Source organism: Castanea sativa, chromosome 5 (genome assembly GCF_040712315.1).
Source record: "Castanea sativa cultivar Marrone di Chiusa Pesio chromosome 5, ASM4071231v1".
Classification (NCBI taxonomy): domain Eukaryota; kingdom Viridiplantae; phylum Streptophyta; class Magnoliopsida; order Fagales; family Fagaceae; genus Castanea; species Castanea sativa.
The window spans coordinates 6,473,039-6,481,486 of NC_134017.1; positions in this window are offsets into that span (position 1 = coordinate 6,473,039).

The following is an 8,448-nucleotide window of genomic DNA, read 5'->3' on the forward strand; positions in this document are numbered from 1 at the left end:
CACACATATAAAGTGCATTACCAAACAAATCTAAGCAAGAAGCGTGTAGAATTGTAGATGTACTTTCAAAAAGCTGCACTCATTTCATAGTTGCTACGTTTTCTTTTGAGCACCTCATCCGAACATCATTGCTCATATCATTATTATCTTTCTTATTTACTTTTTACATTTTAATTTTTTTGAAAATATTAAATATATATAAATATATTGGCTTTTACAAATTTATCTTCAATAGTTTTAATTTTACATATTCATCTACTCTTAATTTTATATTATATCCTAAGACTTTGTGATATTTCCCCTTTTTGCAAAAAAATAAATAAATAAAAAGGGAAAAATAAAAAACAGGAGTCTCTGCGTCTCTAAAAATAACATTTATAAAAAGTGCATTACCAAACAAGGTTTCATTTTAAATTTACACGTAAAAGAAGAAAGAGTTCCTAAAATGATATATATATATATATATATATATATATATATATATATATATATATATATAAAGTGCATTACCAATCAAATCTAGGCAACAAAAGTAACGTGTACAATTATACATGTACTTTCAAAAAGTGTACCATTTATAATTGATACGCTTTTGTTGAGTACCTCATTCGCTGACATCATTGGTCACATCATTATTCTTTTTCTTATTTATTTTTTGACAATATTAAATATATAAATATATTAGCTTTACAAATTCATCTTCGACGGTTTTCCAATTTTACATATACATCTACTTTCTCAATTTTCATTTTAATAACTAAATAATAAATCAATGAAAAAATAAAACAAAAATATTATCTATACATATTCACCACATTTCGTCCTAGCCCATCTCCATGATGTATCAAATTGACCATCTTGACGGCGTAGTTCTTATGGGTGACCAAACCTGTAAGACGGGGCCGGGCACGAATCTGGGCCTCTTCCCTATCATCAAGCCCTTTCTAGCCCCATGACGAGGGGGCAAGGGGGGAATTCTGACGTGCTAATCCCCAACCCGATGGGTCCATCACCTTCTTGGTATCCGGATGGTCATCCCTTAGCGTTGCTTTTTCTTTTTGGGGCAATTTTGGAGGCCACCTTGGGGGCCGACCGCCGACACCTCCCCTTGCCCTGCGTGCAACGATAGACTTCCTCACCATCACCCTCTGCCCGCCAAATCCATCTCTAAAAGAGGTGACAAATAGAGTTAGAAAGGAGACGAATAGACTAAAAGGGTAAACGAACACAAAAAACTTACGCTAACAAGAAAAGGCATGTAACCGTCGCACTATAGGCGTCGGCTCTAAACCACCACAAAACACATGGAGAGTATCGAAGGTGATCAAATCATTCCACTTCCTTCGCTCAAAGGGGATTGCCCAAACTTGCCTAAGGAAGCTCTCTTGTTCATTGCTAATCTACAAACGGATTTGAGTTGAGGACAAAAAAGAAATGCGTTAGATATAGAACGTGCTACGAGGGCAATAAGAAATGAATACTAAACTACACACCTAACTCCTTTACAACACCCTAGGTATTGTTTTAAACCCATTAAGCATACTATCCCACTCTCTCGAGTTCAGGCACATCCAATCCTTCCCTTAAACAAAAGAAGTATCTGCTCTTCCAATTCCTATTAGAGTCAAGCATATCTTTCCAACCTAAGTGAACGACTTCCTTGCTAAGAAGTGATAAATGCCCTTTGACGAGGAAAATTGCTACGGCTTGTACAATGTAAGAACTCATCAAGGGTGAGATGACTCTTTGTTACTGCCACTTACAGCTGACCCCATATCACCTCAGCCCCGATAAATATCCTCCATGCATTAGGTAGTTGGCCGACGAATAGACCAAGATTTAGCAAGTTGATAGTGTAGCTCCATCAATGGCAATTTCAGCCCCTGATAGCCAACATGGCACTCAGCCATGCCGACCCGTCATCTTTCCCTTGTAACACCTTCACAAACTTCCTTGGCGAAGGAGTAGGGAATGTTCTCAGGATTCAGGAACGGTCACGAAGGGTGTTGAAGACCTTTTAGGACATGGTTGGGTAAAAGTCGTTCACCGTCCCATATCTAAAGTAGTAATGAATGCCTATAGCCACTACCGTTTACCTAGCCTATTGCCATGTCACCCTTCGTTTGACCTTCCTCGTCACCCCTTCCTTCTTCCTTGTCACTTTCTCCCTTTTCTTCCTCTTCCTCTTCCCTCTTCTTCCTCCCCTTCGTCACCCTCTTCCTCTCCTTCTTCCTCATCCTCTTCATACTCCTCATCTTCCCCCTCCTGGAGGGAGCGAGGAGATGATTCCCTTTCTAGGGAATGTAGGCCTAACCCCTTTTCCATTAGCTCGCGCCTGAATAGACAGACCTCAAAGTAGGCCGCACCCTCAATCAAATTTACGACAGATCTTCACTCATCCCTTCTCGGTCACCTGCCCTCATCTATTCACCTACATGCGACAAAGGTATTCTAAAAACCTATTCGATCTGGTCTCTAAACAATGACAACCAACTGCAAAATTAAGGAAACGAGGTAAGGAGAAGAGACTTACAAAGATAGTAGAGGCTCAAGGAGATGGAGTACCCAAGAAATGAAGCAGGAACACAGCGACGAAGTAGCTTTGATCCTGGACTCTCAAGAAATGAAAACGAAAGTAAAGAAAATAACTATATGAGGAGGAACATATTTATAGAGTGAAAGGGCACGGTATACGAAACTACGCTTCTGATTAGAAACGAGGCCGATCATTATAAGTGACACGTGCCCACTCAACATTTAACCTAAAAGATACCCCTACCATTAATGACACTCCTTCCAATAAAACATTCAATTAATGCTCACGTAAACCCCTTATTACTTGCAGTGTGGCCTGCCAGCCTCAGCCAACAGAATCTAAGGAGTAAGGGATAACTCAGCAAGGTGGTATCTTCTGACAAGGTAATCAATAACCGAAGTCAGAAAGTAGTCTATGAAGGCCGACGACGCCCATAAAACCGTAAGTCTCATAGAACAGAGAGAATGGTGCAACCCTAAAGATGCCAGACGCATTCCCCCATAAATTGACAAGAGGATTCTCTCTATCGACGGAAAATTACAAACTAACGTAGTGACCCTAAACCGACCGAGAGTAAAGCCGACGGGTCCTAGGTGGCCTAATTTGATTCTCACGCATACTCATTTATGGAAACATCTTGCATATCACCCACAAAGACCCCACTACATACCCATATTTTTCTCATCTAGAAGGACACCCAAAAAATCTCGAAAACCCTAATGCCAAATCTTCCCTACAAGGAAAGATTCCCTACTTCTAAGGGGTCTTGGTAATTGGTTCACTACTCGCCACTATATAAGCACCAACCTCTCCTCTTTCCTTTAGGTACGTAAAAATCCCTAGATCTCTAACTATAGAGTTCTGAGAAATTTCTCATTCGCTAACTTAACCTTTGGAGGGTTTCTGCCAACCACACCAATGCCTTCTATTAGGTCCTCTGAATTCTGACTCCACAAGTACCCATTAGCGTGATTTGGAGCCAACAACTCACTCAAGATTTTTGCACATCATCGAGAGTTATTTCACTGGAGTGTGCCGACATAAAGCTAATGCTTTGAATGAGGTTTATTAAACTTTAATTTGGTCAATTATTATCAAACGTTGAAGTAATGAATAAATTAAGCTTATTAGTGTATGTTTCATGTGAAAAAATGTAGGGTCTTTTGTCAACCAGGAAGCCGTTCTTTGAAACATGTTATTCAAAAAGTTGCTAACCAATCATTATGACCTTATTTGATAACCCTTACTTCAATCTGGGTAAGCAGTATAAAATCGAGTCTTAGGAATGATTGAAGTATCTTGTATAAATTGAGGAATTCATTGATCTTTTTATAAATGATAAATTGTTATGGATTGTTATTGGTGAGCACAAAAATAATTTCATTAGTAGGAAAAATTAGAACCAGGAAAAACTCATTACTTGTTATTTGTTTGGAAAGTGTTGCAAAAATGTCGGACAAGGACTTCAAGAATGAATTATTTTAGAATAATCACAACGAGACGTCAAAGCATTCAAGCAATGGGCTTGTACAACTCTGACCTTCAATGCCATTCTCAAAGCCACCGAGAATAAGGGAATGAGAGTAGCTTGATGCTTGTCCATGATGCAATATTAGAAATCAGAATTATGTTCAATCATGGGGAAATTGACCCTTGGGCTTTAGGCCGGTACCAAGTGAAGAAAATGGTGTTCGCTAAAGGAGACAGAGAGCCCGGACACCTGTGGACAGTAGAATCTCAAGAGCTTGGCTTGACGAGAGAGCTATCGATCGAGGTTTAATGAGCGCTTACAGAGATACTATCTCTCAAGGTATCTATCGAGGTTACTGAATTTTAAATTTTCAGTTCTACTTTTCGGCTCACGATTATGTATTTGTGTAGGGTTTCTTTTCTCACAACCCTTATATATAAGGCTTATTTTAGAGGCCGTTACATAAGAGAATACAAGGAGAACATATGAAAAAGGTGACCGAAACCTTATTCTGAAGGAAAGCTATTGCGTCTTTTGTGCCTTAGGGTTTTGTAACTAAGTGTTTTCAAATCTTCATTGTTGATGAAGTGAAGTAATTTGCAGCCAACATTCTTCTTTCTCAAGTTAGTGAGTGAGTCACGTACTGATAAGCTTCTTCTCTGCAAAGGAGTTAGTCACGTATTCGTGGTATCCGTGCATCAAAGGGTGGCATTCATATATTGAAGAGTTTAGGGGTTTGTAACGGTAGAAGGTTTTTGCTGTAATTTCATCTACGGGGATTGTATAGTCTAGGAACAAAGGTTTTGTACTAAATCTGAAACTTTTCTTTACTATAGTGGATTGCTTTTCGGATGGTTACTTCTGAAGAATTTTTTAATGTGAAAACGGTTGGTTTCATTGGTTTTCCTAAGTTATCATATCTTGTCTTATTTAATTTTTCCGCTACATGATTTTGACATGATATTGATGTTTGTTTGTTTAACAAGTTTATTCATAATAAATTTAATTAACAACTTAGGTTTATAACTTGTTAATTCTATCAAACGGTGTCTAAATTTCTAGGTAAGAATATTATTGATGTGAAAAAGTGTTAACCTATTTTATCAGAATGTTTTTTCCCCTCCCCCTACTACTAAATATTGAAGAATATAGTACACCTGTGGATCTATTATTAAACAATTCAATTAAGCAAAGCACGCCACATTAAAAATTCTCATCTTCCATACAACGGGCTTAAAACTTAAATACCCTAAACTAGCTTTGATATATGCCTAACATCAAAGAATAACTATATAAATATAAACCAAAAAACTTAGGTATAACACTTCAAATTTTGTACATTAAGTTCTTCAATTAGATTTTTAAATACATAATTGCATTAAAAATAATTATCCTTGAAAATGAGAATATTGTTTGTGTTTTTCCTAGCCAAAGCAACCAGGAGTTTGAATTTAATCCATAAGTCTAAAATGTATTGCAAATAAAGTACTATACTAAAGTTTTGAACTGTTTAATAACAGGGTAATTATTGTATAAGGATTTTGAAAGCCATTACACCTTTTTTCCCTTGTTTAACATGTTCCATTCTTCTAGATTCAAGTAATATAAACACTTTTGAACAATGTATGTAATCGCCATTTCCTTTTCCTTAAACTGACTACTAGAATTTAAACAAATTCTTATATGAATTTCTTCAGAATATCACAGTGTTCGATGCAACTCTTTTCTTCCCAATTCAATAAATAATTGGTTTTGAACCAAGTACCAAACATCTTACCTTTCAATAATAATTATAAAATTTGAGTAAGTTCTCCCCCTTGCACCTCCGGGAATCACTTTTGAACAATATATGTAATACTAATTTTCTTTTATTTAAAGTAACACGGCAATTAGAACAAGTTATTATTTTACTTTTTTTTTTCTTTTTTTTTGAAGACCGCGCATTCTTTCCTTCCTAATTTAGTAATGATCATCTATGAACCATGTATAATAACTTTTCAATAAAGCAAGTATGAAATTTGAATAAATTCCTTTTTAGATCTTTAATAATCACTTTTGAAAAATCTATGAAATACCTTTTTTTCATTAAGTTACTATACAAGCTAAACAACTTCTTATGTTACTTTTTTGGAATACCATGTGTTCTACCCCTCTTTTCTTCCTAATTCAATATAGATTGGTTTTGAACCAAGTATGATAATTTACTTTTCAATGAAACAACTATAAAATCTGAATGAGTTCTTGCTTAGATTTGTAATCACTTTTGAACAATGTAGGTATATTCATTTTATTTTCTCTAAAGTAACTGTGCGATTTGAACAAGTTCTTATGTGACTCTTTTTAAGAATACCATATGTTCCGCGGATTCTTTTCTTCCCAATTCAATAATGATCGGTTTTGAACCATGTATGAGAATTTACTTTTCAATAAGCAACTACAAAATTTGAATATTCTTGCTTAGACTTGTAATCACTTTTTGTTGGAACATTTTAATATTAAATAATTAAAATGAATAAATTTTATAATATAAATGTAAAGATGTGGGAGTGAATGTGAAAGATGAGAAGTTAGTGAAAATGTTTAATCCCACATTGAAAAGGAGAGAGACTATTTTGTTCTTTTTAATTGTGGTGATTAATGGGCTAACATGAATTGTCTCAAATATTGGGCCAGATACGTGCGCAAGGGGGAGGTGAAGGGTAGGGTAGTAATTTCGTGAGGCACATTGAGCCTATAAATAGACCCATTCGACACATATCCAAGTTACTGCAATATACACTAAAAAAATAGAGAGATTCTTGGCAAGGAAGGGTGTTCTTTGGTGGAGCTTTGGGCTTGAACACTTTATGCAGAAGTTGTTCTAGCCATACGACACTTGTTGGGCTGTTGTATCCTGGGCGAGACAAGTCGAGACGATCCGCACCAATTACAAAGTTTAGCCAACCGAAGGGCTTGAATCTCCTTAAAGAGAGCGAGTGCCGCGTCTCCAAATAGTGTTGTGTAATCTCTTTCTTTAAACTAATAAAAATTCAGAAGTATTATTCAGTTTCTCTTCGTGTTATTTCCATTATCATTGTGGTTGCACCATCACTTTTGAACAACACTCAATTTCCTTTTCTTTAAAGTAACCATGCAATCTGAACAAGTTCTTATGTGACTTTTTTACCGGTATCGCGTGTTCCACTCATTCTTTTCTTTCTAATTCAATAATGATCAAGTATGAATGATGTATGAGAATTTACTTTTAATAAAATACCTATGAAATTTGAGTAAGTTCCTACTGAGATTTGTAATTACCTTTGAACAATTTAATTAATACTCATTTCCTTTTCTTTAAAGTAACTATGCAATTTGAACAAGTTTTTATGTGGCTTTACTTACAATATAAAAGGCTTTAAAAATAGTGTCGCTTTTGGAATTTGGACATTAGTAATAAATTTATGTGTTTATGTTTTTGAGATTTTAATGATTGTTTACATAATTAGGCTTTTTACACTTCTTTCATGTCCTGTTTAAAGTAAATCATGTTGAAGAAGTGTCTTTGTTGTTGTCTAGGCTCTATTTATCTTTAAAAAACATACTCTTTTTTAAGTTGTTGTCCTTTTTTGTTGGTATCTGCATTAGTTTATTGCCTTCGGTTGTTTTTGAACAACATATGATGATTTGTTCACTATGCGTTCCATGTTTTGTTACAGATGGACACCATCACAGAAAATCTACCTATTCATTTGGCCTGCTTAAGCAAATTGTTTCAGTACTATTTTTACTACTATTGTTGTTCAGTTTCATCATTCCAATGGGAAGTTATGAATTTTTCACCGTTCCAAATAAATTTCATTTTATATTTCTTTTGATAAAAAACCTAAAACTTTAGTTCATTCTTCATACTCTCTCTCTTTATAGTGAGCTTTTTGTTTTTACAATTTTTTTTTTAGCTTTTTGATTTAAGTTATTGAGTCATATTTCAATAGTAGAAAAGCTATAATTATGGATTATTCTTTTGAGGGTAATCCTTCTTTTTATTGGTAATATAATATAAATATAAATAAATAAATATATATATTAATACTCTTGAAGCTTTGAATCTTCTGAATTTTTAATTTTTTTTGGCCTTTTGGAAGTTTGAACATCTTAACTTTTGTGTTCATTTTTTCCATTGTCTGAAACTCTCTAGAAGATTTCATTGATCTTTATCTTATATTTCTATTCCTAGCTTTTTTTCCATATTTTTTCTTTAGTAGTGTGTGTTTATCTTTTTTTTTTTCTTCGTATTTTTACTTTCATAGCATATGTACGTGTTGTGTATGATCTTTAATTCTTTCTTTAACAGTTTGTGTGAGTATGTGTCATCTTATGCAAAATCTGTAAAGATGCTTCTTTTTTATAAAGAATCCTGTATTTTTCATGACTTTAGTGCGTATTCTTAAATGATAACAATGGT